Consider the following 23,831-nt stretch of genomic DNA (forward strand, 5'->3'; position numbering starts at 1 on the left):
GGACCCCAGGATCATGACCTGAGCCAAAGGCAGATGCTTAACTGACTGAGCCACCCACGCACCCCAGCCATTTCCATTTTTAAATTACATTCTTTAAGTAAAAATTTTGCTCTTTTTGTTAAGGCACATGTTTTGCTTTGCATTTTGCTGCCCCTATGCTTTTTGATCTAATCATTGAAGTGTGATTTCCTTTTGGAGTTTTTGATAAACACATAAAGCTTTTTCATTGTATTGGAAGACTAAAAGGGACCTTGGATGGTCACCTTGTTGAATTGAATCATGCTTGTGTTTTGGCACAATTATCATTTTATGAAAGAAACACAAATTTCTCATGATGTTTTGCCGTTCTGCAAATCCAGGGAAGCAAATAAGTCCTGGAATCTAGCTGGGGGATTTAACTAGAGTGATAATTTATCTGACAAAGACATGTGGCACATAAGAGACCTAATAGTCAATTGGCATGTTCCCTCTTTATGTTAATGCTGAAGTTTAAAGTGATGGATGAGCTAGATTTTATCTGCATACCTTGACTTTTGAGAAATCAGAAGATTAGAGGCACAGTGTTTCATAGCAGAAATGGCTTGTCATTGATTTTTCTAAAGTGTCTCCCACGTTTCAGCATATAAGTGACCCACTGGGGAGCAAAGAGGGAAATCCTTTGTGATGAATCAGCTGTCACTCTGAGTCAGGGTTCCTTAAACTTTTGTATCTCTTTAAAATCATTGTTGCCCTTCTAAATCAATACCAAGCAAACAATAAACAAAAATCAACACATATAAAAGTGGCAGGGTATCCCAGAGTTTTAGTTGTCATTTTCAAAGTTGGTAACATATTTTTCCAGGAAAACAAAGAACTTAGCCAGTGGCCACCTAAGTGATGCCCTTGAAGGATGAAATGGAATTGGAACCCCCCTGCCCCCCCCCCCACCTTTTGGAGAGCCTATTGCATGGGGAGAAAGAACTCCTGTCTCTGGAAATCCAGTGTTTGAGGCACCCCTGTACCCATGCCCTGCTGTTTCCTTCAGTAATGAAATACATAAAAGCAATACTGTTGACAGAAGGCATGTTTGGAGTCAGCCTGGGCAACTATAATCTTAGAACTGAGTTCATTCACGTTATCTTCTTACGAGAAATATCACCTTTGTTCAGATGAGGGATAGAGGTTTGCTTGAGAGGTAACATTCTTAAGAAAGAAAATAATATGTCTTCCTCTAATAAAGAGGGGCCACTTCATAATGAATTTCTTTTTGACCATGATGAACATACTTTTAAGGTTCAGACTGTCAACTTGTAGTTTTGAGCCTTTGGAGCTGAGAAAACTTCTTGATGAATCACTGAGGCTTAAACACACCAAAAGACAGGGCAGCCTTGGCACTGAGACCACAAAGCTGGGCGACATGGGTATGCCAGCTGTGGGTTCCCTTCCCTTCCTGTCTTTCCGTGACCTTGTTGTCAGCCTGTGGGGGCTTAGGAGATTTAGACGAGAACCAGAGGTTGATATATACCGATTTCTGGATTGTGTTTGTGCAGCCACTTCTAATCTTTCCTGAGACTTTGGGATGATCATTCTTGCTGTTGCATTGTTACTGTTATCCTTTTTTCCCTCTAGGTTTTAATCTGAGGGTAAGCAACCCATGTCTCTACAATGAGATTCCCTTGAGGAATTAGAGATAAGCATGTGTATCCCAATAAAGCTATCCAAGAAGAAATTTCTGAGCTGCTAGGGGAAGCAGACGGCCGTTCAGCTATTGTTAGAGACCTAAATTTGTGTTCTGCAAATTTGCATCTGCAAATCACAATAGCAGGGGGGACACATTCAGATCTGCCAGAGGTAGGAGGTTGAGTTTCTGATAACTCTGTCCTAAACAAAGCCATACCAAAAACAAATCTTGGGAAAAAATGAATTGAGCACAGAAGCATCTAGAACCAGGCCCAATTAAAAATTAGTTTATTCATATGACCTATCTTAAGGGACTACCAAGTTTGTAGTGAAACAAACCTGGGTTAGGCTCTACCTTAATAATACTCGCTAGCTATTTAGGCATGTTCAAGTTATTTAAAATTGCTAAGGCTTTGTTTCTCCAACTTAAAATATGGAGGCAATAATTTCAGTTATCCATGTGGTTATTATAAGCATTCAGTAAGTTAACTAATTTCTATTTGAGAGAGGGAACTGTTTCCAAAGCTTTCTTTTCATCTGAGGAACAAGCAAAACATTCTGATTTAATGCTTCGATGTGTTTGAGCCTCTTTGATTTAGAATATTCAGCATTTAACTTATAATACATAGTGAATAAAGATTTGCCAGTTGAAAGGGTGAATGTGTGGGTGAATGGAAAAGTAAGTAAATGATGTCTACAACCCTCTTAGTTAGGATTGGATACATAGTAGGACAGTGGGCCTGAGAAAATTTAAGAAGAATTCGAAAGGTAAAAAATCTCTTACATTACAAATATTGCTTGGTGAGCTGATGATTATAAAGACAGATGTTTTACATTCTGCATGGTCGACCCCCATACTTCACTTCGGTCTGCAGTCTCCCACTCTTTTAAAGAAGGGCACCACGTTAATTATGCTGGACAGTTCTCATAGAAGCAGCTAGGACTGGACAAGAGAATAGTTCTGACACCTGATTAAAAATACATATACAAAGTCAACAGTCAGACTCCATCACCATCTCTAATAAAAGTAAAAGTGTATGCATATTTTGTTAAGTACAGGCCGAGACAACATATTTTACATTTCTGTTCCACACATTGACATTCTTGTAATGTTTAATGGTTTGGGGAATGGCAAGAGCAAAGGAAAGAATAACTGAATACTATTCAAGAGGCTCATTCAAATTCCATAAAGAAATGAAGACTTTGGTCTTGTAATGATTGTGAGAAGCAGAATATCAAATATGAGTGTAGCTCTAACGAGCACACCATTATCTTTAATTACCTGCTTAGTAGAAGTGTATTTATTGTGAAAAAAAAAAGAAGGCATGAGTTAAAAGTGGATGATTATCTTGTTACAGATATAAGCAGACTAAATCTTTTTTTGCAAACCATGTTAAATTCTGAAGATCCCAGCAAAATTTTTGTTGATTGTTTAGTATTATAGTAAGCAACTTATTTTTACGTCATATTTATAATCTATCTATCTATCATCTCTTTGAGATGGGAAGGACCTTAAAAGCAATCTACAGCCTCTTTGAAATGTGTTTTTATGTTCTCTACATATTTTGTATAAAATAAGGCACCAGGCTTCTTTTGGTTGTCTACATTGCTCTTTCTCTTTCTGTAAATATATATATATCTGTGTGTGTGTGTGTGTGTGTGTGTGTCTGTAATTTTCATTTGACTTGTAATGTAACTTTACTATGGTAGAGCATTCTAAAGGCTTAAATCTGTAGCTTGTTTTGTGACATGTGCTTGATCATATGTTCTATATGAAATCTTTGGTTAGGAGCATGCTTACAATTAGAGTGGTAACTCCATAACAGGGACAGTGCTCCATCCTAGGCGTTTTGTACTTGTATTGGGATTTTATTTTATTTTCACAATGATTGGCAGAAGGCAGGGATGCCAGATTCCCCGCAATGCACTGGATGGATGGTCTTGCTCAGGAAAGAATCATCCTGCTTTTCATGAAATATATAAATGACCCACTAGCTTTTCGTGTAAATGAGAAAGTTTATATATGAGCCTAGAGTTAATTTCATTTTACTTATAAGCACAAAGATCTATTCCCACAGTTTTAACAGACTCTGAGTTTTCCAGGAAGATAATACAGGTAAATTGATAATACTTTCCTTCATTTATTCACAACTTTTACAAGATATGTTCAACATTTAATAAAATGACATGCCCCAAAACAACACTGCTTGTGGTACTTGAGTTAAGAATACAAAACAAATTAAAACCTTCATGCAAGCTGTAGCAGTTGCACTACATGACTCTAAATGGGTACAAGAATCCAGGTACTTTGTGGGATTTTGTGTGGGTTTGTGTGTGTGTGTGTGTGAATGTGTGTGTGTGAGACAGAATATTTAAGTCCTACTCTCTTAGCAAATTTCACTTAAACAATGCATTGTTATCAACTACAGTCACTTTTGGATCCTCAGACCTTATTCACTTATAACTGCAAGTTTGAACTTTCTACCAGCCTCTCCCTAATTCCCCCACCTGCTGGTGCCTGGCAACCACTTTTCCACTTTTTATTTCTCTGAGTTCAACTTTTTTTTTTTTTTTTACATTCCACATGTAAGTGATGCCATGCAGTATTTGTCTTTCTGTCTGGCTTGCTTCATTTAGCATAATGCTCTCCAGTTTCATTTACATTGTTGCAAATGATATAATTTCCTTCTTTTATAAGACTGAGTAATATTTCATTGTAAGTCTACACCACATTTTCTTTATTGTGTGTTGATGAACACTTAAGTTGTTTTCATATCTTGGTATTGTGAAGAATGGGGCTACAAACATGGAAGTACAGATATCTCTTTGAGATAATGATTTTGTTTCCTTTGGATATATACTCAGAAGTGGACTGCTGGGTCATATGGTAGTCCTTTATTTTTAAATTTTTAAAAAATTGAGGTTAAATTGATATATAGCATAATATTTCAGGTGTACAACACAATGATTCAGTTTTGTATACATTGGGAAAGGTCACCTCAATAAGTGTCGTTAGCATCTGTCCACCTTACATAGTTCCAAAATAATGTTTTTCTTGTGATGAGAACTTTTAAATTCTGCTTTCATAATAACTTTTAAATATGCATTATAGTATTATTAACTATAGTCCTATTTTTAATTTCTAAGGAACCTCCCTACTGTTTTCTATAGTGAAAACAGTTTATATTTCCACCAACAGTGTATGAGAGTTCCCTTTACTCCACATCCTTGCCAGCATTTGTCATCCTTTAGCTTTTGATAATAAGCATCCAAACAGGTATGAGGTGATGTCTCATTGTGTTTTTTGATTGGCATTTTCCTGATGATTAGTGATGTCATGAGCACCTTTTCGTGTACTTGTTGGCCATTTGTATATCTTTGGGAAAATGTTTATTCAGGTCCTTTGCCCATTGTTTTTTCCTTTTTTAATTTTTTTAAAATTTATTTTATTATTTTTTTGCTATTGACTTATATGAGTTCCTTGTATATTTTGGTTATTTGATGTGTGGTTTGCAAATATTTTGTCCCATTCCATAGGTTGCCTTTTCATTTTGTTGATGGTTTCCTTTTTAGTTTGACGTAGTACCGATTGTTTATTTTTGTTTTTTTGCCTTTGCTCTTGGAGTCAGATGAAAAAAAAATCATTGCCAAAATTGATGTCAAGGAGCTTTTCCCGTGTGTTTTCTCCTAGGAGTTTATGGTTTCAGATTTTATGTTCAAGTCTTAAATTTATTTTGAGTTGATTTTTGCGTATGGTATAAGTGTCCAGTTTCATTCTTTTTCATGTGGCTGTATAGTTTTCCCAGCATCATTTATGGAAGACACTGTCCTTTGCCCAGTGTATACTCTTGACTTCTTTGTAGTAAATTAATTGACCTTATATGGATAGGTTTATTTCTGGGCTCTCATTTTGTTCCATTGATCTCTGTGTTTATTATTTCAGTATCAGACTGTTTTGATTACTATAGCTTTGTAATACAGTTTGAAAGCAGGAAGTGTGATACCTCCAGCTGAGTTCTTTTTTCTCATGTTGTTTTTTGCTGTTGGGTTTGTGTGTGTGTGTGTGTGTGTGTGTGTGTGTGTGACTTCATACAACTTTTAATATTTTTTTTCTATTTCTGTGGGAAATGCCATTGGGATTTTGATAGGGAGTATATGGAATCTATAGATCACATCAGGTAGTACGGACTTTTTAACCTATTAATCCTTTCAGCCCATGGACTTGGAATATCTTTCCACTTATCTGAAAATTCCTCAGTTTTTTCCATCAATATCCTATAGTTTTCAGCATAATGGTCTTTTTTCTCCTTGGTAAAATGTTTTTCTAAGTATTTAATTTCATTGATGCTATTGTAAGTATGATTTCTTAATTTCACTGTCTGATAGTTCATTGTATATGGAAGAACAACTGATTTTTATATATTGATTTTGTATCCTGTAACTTTACTGGAATTGTTTATTAGTTCTAACAGTTTTTTGGTGAAATCTTAGGGATATATATATATATATATATATATATATATATACACACATATATATATATATATATAAAATCATGTCATTTGCACATAGAGACAATCTTCTTCCTTTTTAATTTAGGTGTCTTTTTTTCTTTTTCTTGCCTAATTGTTTTGGCTAAGACTTCCAGTACTCTGTTCAATAAAGTGGTAAGAGTGATTATTCTTGTTTTATCCCTGATCTTAGAGAAAAAGTTTTCAATTTTTCATTATTCGGTATGATGTCAGCTGTGGGCTTCTCATATATAGCCTTTATTAGGTTGAGGTATGCTTCCTCCATACTCTCTTTATTGAGAGTTTTTCTTATGAAAGAATGCTGAATTTTTATCATATGGTTTCACTCATTTATGGAACATAAGAAATAGGAAGATCAGTAGAAGGAAGGGAAGAATGAAGTGGGGGTAAACAGAAGGGGGAATGAACCATGAGAGACTGTGGACTCTGGGAAACAAACTGAGTGCTTCAGAGGGGAGGGGGCTGGGGGATTGGGATAGGCCGGTGATGGGTATTAAGGAGGGCACATATTGCATGGTGCACTGGGTGTTATATGCAAATAATGAATCATGGAACATTGCATCAAAAACTGGGGATGTACTGTATGGTGACTAATATAACAAAATAAAAATTATTAAAAAAAAAGAATGCTGAATTTTGTCAAATGCTTTTTCTGCCCCTATTGACATGATTATATGATTTTGTTGTTGTTGTTAATGTGGTATATTACATTGATTTGCAGATGTCAAAACATCCTTGCATCCCTGGAATAAATCCCACTTGATCATAGTGTATGATTGTATGTATTATTAGAATCAGTTTGCTAATATTTTATTTAGGCTTTTTGCCTCTGTATTCTTTAGGGATTTTGGCCTGTTATTTTCTTTTTTTGTAATGTCTTTGACTTTGGTGTTAAAGTTATGCTGACCTTGTAAGTTTCACTCTTCTGTTTTCTGGAAGAATTTGAGAAAGATTGGTATTAGCTCTTTGAATGTTCAGTACAATTCACCAGTGAAGTCATTTTATCCCAGATGTTTCTTTGTTGGGAGGTTATTGATTACAATTCAGTCCCCTTACTGGTAATTGGTCTGTTCAGATTGTCTCTTTCTTCATGATTTACTTTTGGTAGGTTGTATGTTTCTAGGAATTTATTTATTTCTTCTAGGTTGTCTAATTTGTTGGCATATAATTGGAGTAGCCTTATGATCCTTTGTGTTTTTGTGGTATCAACTGAATGTCCCTCTTTCATTTATTTGAGTCCTCCCTCTTTTTCTTGGTAAGTCTAGCTAACAATTCGTCTATTTTGTTTATCTTTTCAAAAAACAGTTCTTAGTGTTATTGATTTTGTTCTATTGTCTTTTAGTCTCTATTTATTTCTACTCTGATCTTTGTTATTGCTTCTTTATGCTAACTTTGTGCTTATTTTTTTCTCTTTTTCTAGTTTTTTGAGGTGTAAATTTATTTGATATCTTTCTGATTTTTTAATGTATGCAGTTATTGCTGTCAACTTTTGTCTTATAATTGTTTTTGCAGGAACCCTAAGTTTTGATATGTTTATTTCCATTTTAATTTGTCTTGTGATATTTTTTTATTTCTCTTTTGATTTCTCTTTTGACACATTGGTTGTTCAGGAGCATTTTCTTTAATCTCCACATATCGGTGAATTTTCCGGTTTTGCTCTTGTATTGATTTCTAGTTTCATGCCATTGTGGTCAGAAAAGATACCTGACATAATTTCATTCTTTTTAAATTTGTTGACTTATTTGTGACCTAACATATGATCTATCCTGGAGAATGTTCCATTACCACTCAAGAGAATGTGTATTCTGCTGCTGTTGGGTGGAAAGTTCTGTATGTGTCTTTTAGGTCCATTTGGTCTAAACTGTAGTTCAAGTTCAGTGTTTCCTTATTGATTTTCTGTCTGGATGATCTATCTATTGTTGAAGTTCCCCTGCTATTATTGTGTTTCTGTCTGTCTCTCCCTCTGCATTTGTTAATACTTGCTTTAAATATCTGGGTGCATAAATATTTACAATTGTTAAATTTCTTTTTTAAAGATTTTATTTATTTGAGAGAGAGAGCGAGCGAGTGAGGAGAACAAGTGGGGCAGAGGGGCAGAGGAAGAGGGAGAAGCAGACATCACTGAGCAGGGAGCCTGATGCAGGACCAGATCCCTGGACACTGGGATCATGACCTGAGTTGAAGGCAAACACTTAACTGACTGAGCCACCTAAGCACCCTACAATTGTTATATTCTCTTGATTAACTTTGCCTTCTCATGTAGTTTTATGAGCTTACATATTGAAATGCATATAATTTTGAGTTAATATCCCTTTACATCTCTATATTATATTTAGGGCATTATATTGATCTTTAAATTATTTATGTAAGCAGGTGATATTACATATAAATTTTAATTTGTAAACTACATAACCTATTTTAACTTATAATGAGAGTGGTATTAAACATCTGTATTAATAAGGAGTTGGGTCTGATAAGGCTAAGAAGTTCTGAAATAGAGATCAGTCTACCTGTGGAAACACCACACTTTCTAACACAATTAGACTTACAGAGCAGTGTATTAGTTATCTACTGTTGTATAACAATATTATCACAAATGTAGTGACTAAAAAGAGCACACATTTATCATCATGCAGTTTCTGTAGGTCAGGAGTTTGGGCATGGCTTAACGAGGTTTTTGCAAGGCTACAGTCATGGTGTTGGCTGGGGCTCCTGTCTGACCTCACCAAGTGATTGAAGAAGGATCTACTTCCTGCCTCATGTGGTCATTGTCAGAATTCAGTTTCTTAATATCTGTTGGAATAAGAGCCTCAGTCTGTTGCTAGTTGTTGGCCTAAGGCCACCTTTACTTTCTTACCATGTGGGCTCTTTAGTGGCCATTTGCTTTCTTGAAGCCACCAAGGGAGCCAGTCTGTAAGCAACATAGACACTGCAATCTTATGTAATCATGAGAGTGGCATTACATCATTTTTTCATTTTTTTCTCACCATTCTATTGGTGAGAAGCAAAGTTACAGATCTTACCCATACTCAAGGGGAAGGTATTACACAAGGCATGTCTAGCAGGACACAGGGTTAATTGGGGTATGTTTTAGGGTCTTTTCGCTACAGCTAGCTTCCAGTGGCAGTGTTGGGGGAGAGGATGAATTCTTGGGATCAAAGTGTTGGCTGGCCAGTATATTTTATAGTATTTGTTTTAAGGAAAAGTTATTTTATCCATCAATTTGAAGGCCATTGCTCTCAGAGAAGAGAAACACTATATTATTACAACAGGGTCTGTTTATTTAAATTTTCATGGACTACAAAGTCCTTGCTAATTAGATGTGCATTTATCTAATGTTTAATAGCTGATTTCTTTAGAGATAGAATACAGTGATATGGGGGTAGATTAGCCATGTTTTATGCAACTTAGGGTTTTTATCCAGGTGACCCAGCTAGTTCTCAGGTCATTCAGAGTTTGAACCAGGGTTAGATCTAGAAGAGGGAGAAAAGATTTGAAGAGCCAATTTTATTCATTATAGAAGTGTTTATTAAGTAGCTGTTATTTTAGTCATTGTTTTAAAGGGAAAGAGAGAATCTGTCCTTGTGTAGCTTACAGTAGATGCTAACCACCAGTTTAATCATGGGGCAAGGGCTGTCCTCCTTTAAGAAAGGTTGAGTGGTCTATGTGAAAAGAACATGGGTCTTGGAAGCACTCAGCCATGGATTAAAATTATAATTCTGCTGCCCAGTTATATAGTTTTAGCTTACAAATGATACCCTCTGATCCTTTATGTCTTCTGGTGAAGAAATGGGTCTGATAATACCTATCTAACTGGATCTTTGTGAAGATTTTATGGAGATTCTGTATATAAAGCATCCAGCTTACAGGGGGTTCTCAATGAATGCTTAATCTTTTCTCCCCCTCTCACCCTTCAGTAAAACAGACTGTTTAAATTAGCTATAAAGAAAGATTTTGATACTCAGCTTCCTTCACAGTATCATACAAAAGTCATAAATGACAAATATTTACACAATTACCCAGAACAAAATGGTTTGGTTACATACAGTTCTTTTTTCTTTCTTTCTTTATGTTTAAATATGTATTTATTTATTTTGGTGGGGGGAGGGGCAGAAGGAGAGGGAGAGAGAGAATCTCAAGCAGACTCCACACTGAGTGTGGAGCCCATCACAGGGCTCAATCTCAGGATCCTGAGACCATGACCTGAACTGAAACCAAGTGTCAGACACTCAACTGACTGAGCCACCCAGGCACCCCACTTCTTTTCTTTTTTAAATAAGATCTCACAATCATTCTCAGAGTTTCTTATTTATTATTTTACCATGGCTAGCATATCCTAATTGCCTAATTACACAAAAGACATGAATGGCTCAAAGGAGTATTTCTGCTTGATTGCATAAATAATATTGTCTTTGAAAATGCATGAACATAGATATAAATCAATAGACTGGAACATATGCATTTATCTATTTTGAACTAATCCAGTTTATCAACTCACAGAATTTATTTTGTTGGTGAAATGATAAAGAATGGAGTCCCACAGCCATGTATCAACATGAAATTAATTCATTTATATTTTCAACATTTATTCATTCATTCAACAAACATCATTAAGTTTCTATTTCAGGCCCTCAGTATTGAAAGATAGTTATCTATTAAAGCGAGATAATCAATTACTTTTGGAGAAGTTGAGCTGTTTCAAAAATCCTTTTATTGAAGTACAAGCCAACTAGCCCAATTAAGTGATTTCATTCATTTAAAACTGAAACAATAATTTACAATTTTTCTTTCCAGTAGATAATAGGGGAAGTGGGCTAATCTGAAGTGCAATGTTGTTAGATCCCACTGTTCCTTTGTTTGAAGTTACTTAACATCTCTGTTGTTTTGAAACTCCCACTTTCTGTGACATAAATGCTGTGAAATAAAAGAATCCTAGTCATCATGGGGAAAGTCTTAAATATCTTTATTTGCATGCTTTACAATTTACTTTCGACAGGATGGAACTCAAATAGAATTTTTGTAGTTTTGTGATTCTGTAGGGTCTTTGGCACTAAAATATTCTCTCATAGGTGTGATTACTTTGTCTGTACACCATGTCTCCCTCATTAGCTTATAAAGCCCCTTAAAGAATAGGAGATCTGTTTCTGCATGTCATAATTGATCACTAAATGTTTTAATAGATAATATTTAGATATTGAACGTTAGTAGGCCCCTGTCCATTTCCTGTTGGTGGCCAAATAATTTTTACATTCAAAAAGTAATGGCAAAGGGGCACCTGGGTGTCTCACTTGGCTGGGCATCTGACTCTTGATTTCAGCTCAGGTCATGATCTCAGTCATGGGATCGAGCCCCACATGGCTCCATGCTCAGCAAGCAGTCTTATTGAGATTCTCTCTCTCCCTCTCCCTCTACCCCCCGCCCCCTGCACTTACACTTGCTCTCCTTCTCTTAAAAAAAAATAAAATAAAAAAGTAATGGCATATTATCTTGGCTTTTGTTATTTGAAGCATTGGTAATGCTTTACTGTAAATTTCTAGGGCATCATATTTGGCACTAGTATTTATGTATTTTGAGGCCCTGTGTAAAATAAGCTTCAGTATTTTGTTATACTTTGGGCCCTTGAGGGAGTAATACATAATGAAAACCAGAACTCAAAGAAATCATGAAAAGCCTCTTTAGGAATAAATGTGGTCGTTATAGTTATTGAAGTGTTCTAATTGAGGATTCAACAGCCAGCTCTAATCTCTGATAGCCTCAGCAGGCCCCTGAGGGGTGAGGTACATGTGACAATACACCCTGTTCTGAGTAGCAGCCCCTCCTCTTTCGGGATTCAGCTTAGGCGTCTATAAGAAACCTGGATAGCCTTGCACTTTCTCCCACATTGCAGTCAGTGTGACCACTCCTTTCTGCCTTCACTTCACCTAATCGCTCTTTATTCGCTAGTTCACATGTGAAATACGTATGAAAGTATAAATAACCCTAAACTCACCCGAAACACACAGCATATGGAGGTAGTCCCATTTCTTTCATAGTTTCCCAGTTTACAGATTAATATTTAAATCATTTCAATTTCTCAGGGAATATGTAGATCAAACATTACATTTATGCTTTATTATATGCATTCGGAGTCATGCAGTTGACGTTTTTTCTTGGGTTCCTAGGAAAGTTAATGAGGACACTAAAGAGACCCAAGAAGAGGAATGGGAACTAAAATTGTAGCATAAATGGCCAAAAGAGGAAATACAGCACAGCAGAGTAAAGGGGATTTTATGAAGTAATTTTAGAAAACTCTGGCTCTGTGAAGGTGCATATCAGTTTATCAGTTTTATAACCCAATGCTCGGAGGATATGGAGTTTTTCAGTGATCTAATCGCAAGTAAATAAAGAACAAATAAAAAGAAATTATGTGTTTCTCTCTAGAATGTGTCGTCAGCTCCTGAATTTAATGCTACCAATAGATGCAGACTCATGCAGCCCGGTATGATTTTGATAAGGTTTGAATAATCATCAAATCAGAGTTGATATCTCATGCTATGAAGTTATGGATTTTAAGAAAGCGATTTTAAGATAATTGGCCCTTCAAGTATTTTTGGATGTCTCAGAGTGTGATAGTTGTAGGAGTGACACTGCAGTAAATGAATATTGATCAAGGAACATGATAATAGAAAAAAATCCAAAGTAGAAGGAGATAATGTCTCATTATTTATAAAACATGTTTAGATACAGAGGATGTTTTGTGCGGAAACCCTTTAGAAACACTGTTGAGACAAAAGATGCCTACTGCCCAATTTTAAGTTCAATTAGGATTGATCTTGTTATAAACAGAGTTGACTGATANAAATAAATATATATATATATATATATATATATACACACACACATATATATATGTGTGTGTGTGTGTGTGTGTGTGTGTGTATTTATTTTTTAATAAGTAAGGATAGAGGTGCTAAGAACAAGCAAGAGGCCATTGTTGCCATCAACATCCGTAGTCATGCACTTCAGCAGTTATATCTGGCATACTCAGTATGTCCTGGACCTTTGCCAGATCATGAGAAAAATACAGTCTTTCTTATGCAGTTGTTTTTCACAAGTTACGTGCGTTGGAATAAATATAGAAAGCATATTTTAGATCTGCTGTAATACTCAATGTTCTTGAATTTTTTAAGGTGAGAAAATTGATTAAAATTAGGGAGAAAGTCATACCCACCAAATAATCAGGTGGCGTTGAAGACTGACCGATGTAAGTGTACATGTGTATGGAGAAATTTTACCAGTTATTGGGAACACAAGAAACATAAAAAGTTGTTTTGGCTAATAAATAATGAATTTTCGGGCCAATAAATGAGTACTAGTGAGGGACTAAATGCTTGACAAAGAGGGCAAATATTAAAGTATATTCCTCAGTAAGGCAGAATATTAAAAATTTATCCCTCTATCAGCTCTCCGTGTCCAGAGTTAATTGAACAGCTGTGCTAACCTAAGTTTAGCATCACTTGGTGACTACTAAAAATAGTGTGGAAGAACGTTTTTAAGTTTTGTTTTCTAGTGGAAGAAATATGTTCTCATTATTAATAGTATGGGAATAGAAATGTAGAAGGAAGAAAATAATTTTATAATTTTATCATCAGAGATAATGTTAATGTTTTAGTACATTTCTACAGCTTTGTTTGCTTAATTTTTATAAACTTAGTTTCTTTAATGTGTACAAAATGGCACACATAATTATTTTACATCTTTGTGTGATAACAAAATAAATACGTGTTTGGTTTTTGAGAAAATTCAGTAATTATGAGAAAAGCATTAAGAAGAGTAGATTTGATTTCTAAAAAATAGCAAACGTAATTTGGAGCTACTTTTGATGACAGGGTAGGCAATCAAGCTTGGTAAAATGAGCTGGAAAATCAGTTCCAACCATAAATGAATTAGACTCTTTTGAAAGCATGTATTTGTGTGTGTTCCATACCTGACTCTGAAGTAATTTTTTAAAGAGACGTATTCTGAGTGGGAGCAGCATTATTAGAATATGGTGGTGGTTTTGAAGAGGCATGTCAATGATATGAATGTATGCTCTGGACCACAGGTCCCTAAGCTTTGGAGAAACAGCACAATGAGAAACCCTGTCACCAAGCTGTCAGCTGTTCCCTATCTGGAAGAGGGCTGTTAACAATAAGCAGTAAACTTAGGCTGCAGTTGATTTTCTTTCCATCAAAGATTCCATGGAGATGTTATCTTGGTCCAGTGAATTACAAACCCGCCTCCTGGCTTTAGCATTCTCTCCAGTGCTTTTCTGGACATGGTTTCCTCCTCTTCCTATCATGTTAATTACTCAGGAGACATAGCTATAGGTTTTCTTTTGGTTAGATCAGTTTAGGAAAGAAAAGGAAACTTAATCAGTGAACAGATTTCTTTGGTATTTTTCCTGTCATATTGAGATTCCTGCTTGTTAGTCTTGCTCTGTTTCCTGTTGTAGAAAAGGCTGAAAATCAGCACACAGATAAATGAGATAGCGGGCAGCTTCCCTATGATACAGCCCAACAATTTGTGAGATAAGATTTATAACAACAACTGTACATAAGGGAAAAGACACCTGATATGATACATCAAGATCATTTTAAATCTTCAGTTATCACAGTTTGGATTGGATTCCCCAACTCTGTGATGCAGATTTAGGGGTAGCGTGAATATTCTCATAATGAAGATTGTTGAAATCTTAAAGCTATTCTAGTCCTGAATTGGCTCCATAAGGACACTTGTAGGGAAGATCACTACTGTACGTGCTAGGAAGGAGGAGGTAGAGAGGCTTGAGAGGAAACAGAGAGACTCACAGAACTTGGAACAGTCCCAAGATGGAACTTCGAATGATTCAAGTCTTAGGAAATATGATCTCTGGGAAGAAGTTAGGGCTTTAGGGTCATTTTGCCTGAGGAAAGATGGCTGTGAGGGTCTTTAATGATGAGTCAAATATATGAAAGATTATTTGTATGGAGGATGCTGACCAGCTGTCCTGCAACCCAACTGGGAACAGAAATAGATTTAAGTTACAATGTATGGGATTTAGATTAAAGAAGTATGTTCTGATGGTAGGAGTTATACAATGTTGGAATACGTTTGCTAAGTAGATTATGAAATAATTTTGCTGAAATTATTTTAGTTGTGTTTACATAATAAATAATTTGTATACAAAATATTAATATATACGATATATATTATGTGTGTGTACACAGTATTTACCTCAACAGCCTTACTAACCTTACAATTCTATTTGGAGATTCAAAACCAGTGCCTTTCAGATGCTGTAATAGAAGGCCTACGTATGTGGATAATCAACCCAAACTGGAGGATGTTAGCAATAAATTTCACTCTGTCAGTACAGGAAGCTGTTACAATTTTGCAAAAGGAAAGATAAACCTTTTTTCTCTTTCTGCATTAGGGCAGTGAGGAAGTTTAACATTGCCAATTCTTTTTGTTGACCGAGAAGAAAGTCAAGGCAGCAGTGTGCTTCTGGGAGGGCAGTGATGCATTTCACAACACTGACAACTGTCGGTTCAGAATTTTGAGGCTTCCGGGATTCTGAATTGCCTTTTCTTGAATAGGTCAATGTATTATTTTTTCCTTCAGTTTTTTTCCTTAAGCAGCAAAACAGACTATCTACCCTTCAAATATTTACAGCTTACAAGTGGATAAACCCCCCAAATGTATTTTTTTTCCATGAAAAGAAAAACAACCAACATCAATAATCTCTAATAAGATACTTTTGATACAGAGTTATTAGAGGCCCTACGATCTTTTTGTGGCAGATTTTATATATTCCCATCATTAATAAATCTGTTATCAGCATATGTTTCTCTCTCCCTCTGTTGATAATTATTTTTAGACTATCCTAGTCATACCTCCTTCTGATGAGAAGCATTAAAATCTGGAAAGTATATGAGGAAATTCTAAAGCTCTGTATTTACCACAAAGGAGACTCATAAATATTGGTTAATCAGAGTGAAGCGTTTTATACTACTCCATTTTCTATCACAGGGGAAGCCTAGTCATACACTAAATTGTTTTCATTAAAAGACGGCGTAATGAAATATTAGTGGTCAAAATAGTAGAAAGTCTTAGTCTAAATACTGGTCTACATTTTATAATAGAAATAGACCTAAAAAGGATCTCTAGGTTATTCAGGTCATCTCCTAATTAAAACATGAAGCCTGAGTGTAGAAAGTGACATCCCTTTCTAAAGGTTACAAAGCCAGTGTTTTTTTCCTCAATGTCATTCTAAATTGATTGTTTAGAAGTTTTCCCCCTGCATATATGGCTGCCACTTTTCTAAAATTATTTCGGAGATGTATCCTTTTGTAAGAGATCCTCATAAACAAGCATCCTTGATTTGAAAACAAATGGGAAGAGCTGTCATGTTTGTGGACTAACTAAACATGGGTCTACTCTCCCTCCCCAAGTCCTGTTTGAAATGGCAGTGAAGACAGATAAAAGAGAATGTGTTTCTGAGCACGATGAGGAGTCTGCTCCTGAGAGCAGGAAGACGAGGCCTCTGAATGAAGCTGGAGGAGCTTTCAGGGAGGAGCCTACCTGGGCTCTGAGTTCAGTGCAGCAGGTGAAAAGAACAGCATAGGTACGAAGCAGAAGAACAGAAATGGAGGATATGTGTCAAGTCTGAAGAATGGCTCGGGTTTGCACTTTCTGTCCCCCTGCTTGTAACCAGTTGCAGTATTTACAAGCAGTAGAACTCTTCAAAGGTATTCCAACAATCCTTATGGGAGAGCTGAGGACTTCTAGTGTGTGGACTGGTGACCAAGAGTAGAACCACATTCTCCTTCCAGCAGTTGGGCAGGCCCTAGCTGGTTTCTGTATTCCATGTGCAAGACCTAAAGCAAAGCACCTACTGTGTATCAGTCTAATCATTTGTCAAGAGGACTAGATAATAGAAACCAGCAGCATAAAACAGAAAGAGAAAAAAACGATCGCTCTGGGTCAGGATTTCTCAACTTCTGCACTACTGACATTTTGGGCTGAATTCTTTTTTGTTGTGGAGTGGGTCCTGTACATTGTACGGCATTTAGCAGCTTCCTGGTCTCTATCCAGTAGATTATAGTAGCAAGCAACTCTTCCTCTCTACCCATTGTGAACATTGTCTCAATATCTGGACAAAGATATTGCAAATTCCACCGGAGAACAGAGTCAATCCTGGTTGAGAAGCACTATCCCAGAGGAAATTAGTGATTTAGAGAAAAGATACTAACCTGAGAGATATAGAGAAATTATCATCTTTAAAATAAGAATGTTCTAATATGAAACATGGAGAAACCAAATCACAGATACAGTCCATGGAATTTTAATATATGATTACCAACATTTAAAAAAAGCGACTATTAAAAATTTCAAGACAATCTTCCAGAAGCAAAGGAAAAAAAAGATGTAAAATATGAGAAAAGTAAAGAAACAATAAATTTACAAAGCCCAATGTTTGTCCAGTAAGAATTCTGAAACCAGAGAAAAAGAACAACAAATGACATAAAATAATCATGACATTTTCTAGAGTTGAAGAAAGATACATGTCTGGAGAATAAAAGGGTCAAACTAATGCTGAGGACATTGAATTTTAACAGACCTACACCAGACACATGCTGATGCAATTTTAGAGCTCTAAGACTAAAGAGAAGATTCTAATGGCTTTAAAAAAGAAAAACAAATGTTCTGTCATAGGAATAAACATCATACTAAAGTTTTCAATCAGCATCTCAGAATGCCAGAAGGTTGTGGGACCATGGCCCCAAAGTTCTGATAGAAAGCAAACCTAACCCTACATTTATACACCCAGGAAAAATTCAATCAAGTATGAGACCAAATAAAGAATTTTTTGTGACATGAAGAGATTCAGAAAGTTTACATCCCAAACTCTTTCTGGGAAAAAAAAAAAATTACTTCAGTTTGTATTCCAGCAAGACAAATTCCAAATCCATGGACTAATTAAACCAGACAAGCAATGAAGAGTAACCCCTGAATGGCAGGGGTGTAGTAAGCTACAGACCAGTCCTTGCACTTTGGACACTTAAATGGTTTCATGAAGAACCTGGGTGATACTTGAATTGTGGCATAAGTTGATGGTAACTGGGAGGAAGTGAGGTTGGTTTGGGACACCTGGGTGGCTCAGCGGGGAGCCTGCTTCTCCCTCTCCCTCTGCCACTCCCCCTGCTTGTGCTCCCGCGCTGTCTCTTTCTCTCTCTCGGTCTCTATCTGTCAAATAAATAAATAAAATATTTTTAAAAACGTGTTGTTTGTTCAGCTTACAGGGTGAGAGGCGAAGGCAGACTGTGAATAGAGATGAGTTTATCTTCCAAAGTTTATAGCAAATAATGGAACATTATAAAGGAAAAGCAACAAAATTTGGAACGAGGGGGAAGAAAAAGAAACTACTAATAAGAAAGCTAAATGCCTTAACTTCACTAAAAAAAAAAAAAAAAAGTCAGTGGTCCTTAAAGTTTAAAAAAATAGTGGGACGTAGTGGTAAAAGCGTACCATGTAGATTTTTGGGGGTTTACCTTCAGAACCACAAAATCAGTGGTTCCAAGTGTCTGAGTTGGGATATAGTATTAGGATGGCAAATGAGAAACAGACTTTCTTTTGTCCTTTTTGTATGATTTGAATTTGTTTAATGCATAAAAAAGAGAGTGGGGTGGGAACAAAGTATGGAAAAGTACAGGAGAAGGGCACACAGAGTAACACTTGCTTTTTTTAGTCTTAGAAAAATATTGGCCACGGGATTCCTTCCTTTGTGATACCTACTCTTTAGACACAGTTTAAGATTTTACTTAAAATTTTATTTATGTGCAAAATCCCCCCCCCCCAATTTTGATAGAATAAAATATAGCACTTATTTGGAAATTTGTTTTTATTATTATAGTGCCTTTAATCAATGTTTCCCTTAAAGAAAAGAAAGGACAAATAGATAGACATGAACTCACAGGCTATTAAAACATAGGAGGAGGTACTCAAACCTGATCCATAGTACATTTCCTGTTTTTGTCATGAATCTGAAAAGACAAAACATGCTGTTTTTATTCCCACTTTCAGGATTCTGCAATTTGCCACCTGATGTTGATCATGATAGTTATGAAACCTCAATTCTTAAAATTGATATGATTTGGTTTATACATAGTTTTTTTGCATATATATTTTTGATAGCTTTTTTAGTGGTTGCTGTAGGTATTACATTAAATATATATAACTTATCACCGTCTACCGTTGTAATCATTCCGCCAGTTGAAGAGTAGAATTCTTCCCTTTACATTCCTTTACCTTTCCCCTTTATAATATAACTGCCTTAATTATTTCTTCTACGTCAGACAGAACCACAGAGTTACAATTTTTACTTACACTATGAAATGTAATTTATAAAACTCAAGAAGAGAAGGAAAATCTATTGCATTGATACATCTTTCACTCACCATCTTTATTCCTTCTTGATACTAAACTTCCTTCTTGTTAACTTTCTGTTCAGAGAACTTCCTTCAGCCATTCTTTTAGGATTCGTCTGCTGGTGACAAATTCTATTCATGTCCCTTCATGCGAACATGTCTTGATTTCTCCTTCATTCCTGAAGGGTGTTTGCAATGGGAATAGGATTCTGGGTTGACAGTTCTTTTTTTTTTCATTGCTTGAACAATGTTGTGCCATTTCATTCTGGCCTCTATAGGTTTTGATGAGAAATCCACTGTCACTTGATTGTTTCTCTTTATGGGACGGTATCCTTCCTCTCTCTGGATTTTTTCTTTTCTTCGGAAGTTTCACTATGATGCATCGGAGTGAATTTCTCTGGGCATATTCTCTTTAGAATTTGTTCAGCTGCTTGAATCTGTTATTTTTCACATCTAAACCTTAAATTTGATTTTTCTTTATATCTTCTATCTCTTTGCTGAATTTTCCCCCCTAGGACTTTGTATTTCTTTGTTTCAAGCACAGTCATGGTAGCTAGTTGAAACCTTTTTTGGTTGTTTTTAAAATCTTCATCAGATTATTCTAACAATCTTTCTAAGTCTTATATGCAAATAATAGATCAAAACCTAGACGGTTTGGTTATTATTATGAGACTCTGGATCTTATTTAAACTTTCTGTTTTAACTTTCTTCTTCTGAGCCTTCCAGCAGAGAGAGGTGGGTAGAGTTAGCATCCTCTTATTCCCAGGTGGGGTAGGCGTTCAGGTTTCTCATTTAGCCTCCATTGACTCCCAGGCTGGGGAAGCAGTGAGATTTCTCATTATAGCTGGAATAGGAGTTACAGCTCCCTACTAGGCCTTCACTGATACATCTCTAGCTGATGGGAGTGCCTTATTACTGCTTCCTGCTTGGCCCTCAATAACAGGATGAGGAGAGTGGCCTTGTTACTACTATATGGTGGAGAAAGTCTTGACTCCCCATTACGCTTAATTTTTCTACCATACTAGTGAGAGGGGAGGAGTGCTTCCTTACTGCGGGTGGAGGGTGGAGGGCAAAGAGGATCTCCACAGGGTCTCCACTGATACCGTGGTGGGCGGGGCTTGTTACTACCCAGCCGGGATAAAATTCCAGGCTCCTTGTTCAGCCTTCTCTGGAACAACAGTAGTGAAGGGGTTGGGTTCCCTGCCTCCTTACAGCTGAGGAAGTGCTAGTAGAAGTGATGGGGGGATGAGGTGGAGGAGAAAATTTTTTTTCTTTGGTATTTAGCTGTAGTAAGGTGGTTACTATATAATAGTTTATCTTGCTAGGCAGCCTCTTTCCTGGTCCTTTGGGTGGAGCAATTAAGCTTTTTTTTTTTTTTTTAATCTATTTATCTGTCATCTAATCTTTATTTGTTGGGGTTTTGGTTTGTTGGATTTTTCAGCATTGAGTATGGAATATATGAGGTAACACGAAAACACAGGGAACCTACCACTGTATTATTTCTTGGGTCCCAAGTTACCTAGCAGGTCTGCCTTCTCTTTACCTTTCAGAATCTTCTTATGTTTGTTTCATATGTAAGGTCCAGGAATTTTAGTTATACTTTGTGTGAAGAATAGGGGAAAGTATATCTACTCCACTTTTCGAGGGAAGTGGAATGTTCAAATAACCCATAGGAAGACAGGGAAAAAAAACAACAACAAAGCAAAATAAAAATGAGAAACAGAAAACAAAAAGCCCTAACATATTGATTACCTTAAAGGTAAGTGATCTAAATACACCAATTAAAGACAAAGATTGTTTGGGTGGGTTTTTTCAAAACATGCCCCAACTACATCCTATTAATAAAAAACTCAGTTCAAATGTAACTCTATAGTCAAGTTGGTAAAAGATGTATCATACAAACATTGGTCAAAAGAAACCAGGAGTTTTCAGAGGAAAGAAAATTACCAGAGACAGGGACATTATATAATAATAAAAGGGTCAGTTCACCAAGAACACATAACAATCCTAAATATATATGCACCAAACAACAGAGTTGTAGACAAATGAAGCAAAACGTGATAGAACTGAAAGGAGAAATGGACAAAACCACAACTAAAGTTACATCAATATTCTTCTCTCAAAAACTATGGAATAGGTAGATAGAATCAGTAAGAATTATGGAAGACCTCAGCTACCGCATCAACCAATTAGATGTAATTGATATTTATAGAACATCCAGCAACAGCAGAATATACATTATTTTCTGGCTCCCATGGACATGAACCAAGATAGATCATATTCTGGCCCGTAAAAGAAATCTGAATAATTTCTATTTATTTATTTATATTTTGAGAGAGAGAGAGAGAAAGGGGGGGTAGGGGAGGAACAAAGGGAGAGGAGAGAGAATCTTAAGCAGGCTCCACACTCAGCACAGAACCTGATGCGGGGCTTGATCTCAGAACCCTGAGATCATGACCTGAGCTGAATTCCATCAGCTTAACTGACTGAGCCACCCCAGGTGCCCCAGAAATCTGAACAATTTTAAAAGGATAGATATCATTCCATTCATCGACCATAATGGAATCAAACTAGAAATGACAAAAATATTACAGAAAATCTCTACATGCTTGACAACTAAAGGGCACACTTCTAAATAACCTATGGGTCAAAGAGGAAGTCTCAAGGAAAATAAAAAATGTACTGAATGAAAATGAAAATACTATATATCAAAATTTGAGGGACACAGCTAAAGCAACAATAAGAGGTAAAATTAATAGTACTAGATGCATGTATTAGAAAAGAGAAAAAAGTCTCACTAACTTAAGCTTCCACCTCAAGAATCTAGAAAAAAAAGTAAACCCAAATGAATCAGAAGAAGTAAGAGCAGAAATCAGTGAAATTGGGGAAAAAAACTTAGAGAAAATTAATGAAACAAAGAGCTGGTTGTTTGAAAAGATTAATAAAATTTACAAACCTGTGGAAAGATAAAAAAAGACAACAATTTCTAGTATCAGGAATAAAATAAGGGTTATCACTGCAGACCTTACAGACATGACAAAAATACTAAGGGAATACTACAAACAACTGTGCACAGAAAAAATGGACAATTTAGAAGACATGAACTAATTCCTTGAAAAATGTAAAATACCACAATTCATCCCTTATGAAATAGATCAATTGAAAACTTTATCATCAAGGAAATTGAATTCAAAATTGGAGAAGTCCCCAAAAAGAAATCCCTAGTCCCAGATGGCTTCATGAAGAATTCTAAGAATCTCTTAAAGAAGAATTAACATCAATTCTACCCAGTCTTTTCCAGAAAGTAGAGGAGGGAACTCTTCTGAATTTATTGTATGAAGCCAGTATTTCCCTGATATCAAAACTAGACAAAAGCAGTACAAAGAAACTATACACCAGTATCCCTCATGAATATAAATCCAAATATCCTTTTTTTTTTAAGCTTTTATTTATTTATTTGACAGAGAGACAGCCAGTGAGAGAGGAAATACAAGCAGGGGGAGTGGGAGAGGAAGAAGCAGACTCCCAGCAGAGGAACCCGATATGGGGCTCGATCCCAGGACTCTGGGATCACACCCTGAGCCGAAGGCACACGCTTAACGACTGAGCCACTCAGGCACCCCAAATCCAAATATCCTTAACAAAATATTAACAAACTCAAGTAATATATAAAAAGAATTCTATACTGTGAACAAGTAGAGTTTATTCCAGAGATACAAGTCTGGTTCAGTATTTGAAATCAGTTAATTTAATCTACTGCATTAGCAGGCTATAAAAAGTTTCATTTGATGCAGAAAAAGCATTTAATAAATTCACCATCCATTCATGATAGAATCTCTTAGAGTAATAAGAACATTAGAAAACTTCCTCAACTTGATAAAGAGTGTATGTATGTATATATATACACACTACTAACAATAAACTTAATAGTGAAATACTGAAAGCCTCCCCCTATGATTGGAAATAAGACAAGGATATAAACCCTCAGCATTCTTCTTTACCATCAGACTGCAAGATCTAGACACTAGGNNAAGATAAGACAAAGAAATACAGAGCAGAAAGGAAGACATCAAAGTGTCCTTATTTGTAGGTTTCAAAATTGTCTGCATAGAAAATTCCAAGGAGTCTACAAAAAAACAGCCCCCCCCCAAAAAAACCCACAAAAAGCAAAACAACCCAAACAAAACCCCAAACTGTTAAAACTAACATGAGT

General features: G+C 36.0%; 1 protein-coding gene and 1 pseudogene across 2 annotated transcripts in view; both read left to right on the top strand.

The window, feature by feature from the left end:
- NRG1 (neuregulin 1) overlaps window positions 1-23,831 on the top strand; it is a 1,047,504-nt gene that overhangs the window by 238,907 nt on the left and 784,766 nt on the right. The gene's annotated exons all lie outside the window — the stretch shown is intronic.
- The window catches only part of LOC103681380, an 89,548-nt pseudogene continuing 82,370 nt past the window's right edge, over window positions 16,654-23,831 (top strand).

Source organism: Ursus maritimus, unplaced genomic scaffold, assembly GCF_017311325.1.
Source record: "Ursus maritimus isolate PB19 unplaced genomic scaffold, ASM1731132v1 scaffold_28, whole genome shotgun sequence".
Taxonomy (NCBI): Eukaryota; Metazoa; Chordata; class Mammalia; order Carnivora; family Ursidae; genus Ursus; species Ursus maritimus.